Genomic DNA, 1,546 nt, shown 5'->3' with positions numbered 1-1,546 from the left:
GAGTTTAATTAGCAGTCTAATGTGGTCTACATTATCAAAAGCCTTTGACAAGTCAAAAAACATTCCAAGAATTTTGCATTTAGCATCTGATGAATTAAGTATGCTGTTGATTGTCTGACGTATGACAGTTGTGGTAGCCCTTTCAAATGTAAATCCAGGCTGAGAATTTGAAAGCAAGAGGTTTTTTTTTCAGAGATAAGATGCTATTTGCATATACATGGCTTTTTGAATAGTTTAGCAAATGTTTTCTGGATGGCTGTATTCTGTAGTTGTTCAAATCATTAACACAGCCATGGTTTTTATAAATGGACACCACTTTAATTGGGATGGGAAAATCCCTTGTATCAAAGATTCATTAATAAGAAATGAAAGGGATGCTTTTATGGCTTCAAAACAATGAATAACAACTTTAACATGAATTTCATCAGGGCCAGTGCTGGATTTGTTTCTGAGTGAGGAGACAATAGTTTTTAGATTGGTTTCAGAACAGGGCTTGGCAAACATTGACGATGGTGCATTTGCAAAAATCACATTAGCTTGAGGAATAGTTGGGCAAGGGGCTGATATGTAGTATGTGTTACATTTATTAGCTAAAGATGAATAGCTAATGGCAGTGTTATTTTTAGGGTTACAAAGTTTTTGGAGAGTAAGTTATGGATTTTTCTTATCTCTACAGTCATTAATTATTCATGCAGTTTTGGACTCATTATTGGAATTGAGTAACTTATTATAATTATAAGTTCTTTTAGTGGTAGAAATCAGTTTACGGTAATACTTTGGCAGTTTATGGTAATAAATTCCTTATAGAGTAACCTTTGTTCATGATTGTTTGAAATTTTACTGGAGATAGCAAGTTTTTTATGGAGAGTAGAATAAGCCATGACTAACAGATCTTGTCCGTCAGCCATGGCTTACATTTTGTCCGATGAAATATTTCATGATGTGTTACTGGAAAACGCAATTCAAAATTGAGCTTGAAAATTGAATAATAGTAATTGAAACCTTCATCTACTGACTTAAGGTCATAGACGTTGTTCCAGTATTGGGAGTTTAGAAGGAGCAGAAAATGCTGCATATTTCCATGAGTAAGAGACCGACTTAGGTAAGTTTTATCATTTAGGCTCTCAATTGGTTGGTTAGTATCAATACTTATTTTCACCATGCAATGGTCTGATATACCTAGGTCACTAACAGTTGTTACTACTTTTTCTTGGTTAAGGTTGGTCACAGCGTAATCAATTAGGGTGGTGGATGTGGGAGTGACTCTGGTAGGATTATTATTAAAACATTCCATGCCGTAACTTTTATACAAATTCAGCAATTCCAAACTGTGAGGGGAGTCAACTAAGAGATTACAGTTGAGATTGCCTTTCAGCATGAGTATCAGGTGGTTTGCATTTAAGGAGCAAAAGAGTTGGTCCAGTTTTTTAAAAAATGTATGAAAATCGCCAGTTGGTGATCTATAGATGGAAATGAGCCGAAGCAATCCCAATGGAGTTTCATGGAAACCCACAGCACATTCAAAAGTTTATTCTTCCTCCACAAG

This window comes from Hetaerina americana, unplaced genomic scaffold (genome assembly GCF_022747635.1).
Source record: "Hetaerina americana unplaced genomic scaffold, ioHetAmer1.1.p SCAF_1, whole genome shotgun sequence".
NCBI lineage: Eukaryota > Metazoa > Arthropoda > Insecta > Odonata > Calopterygidae > Hetaerina > Hetaerina americana.
This window is presented reverse-complemented; position numbering follows the sequence as displayed.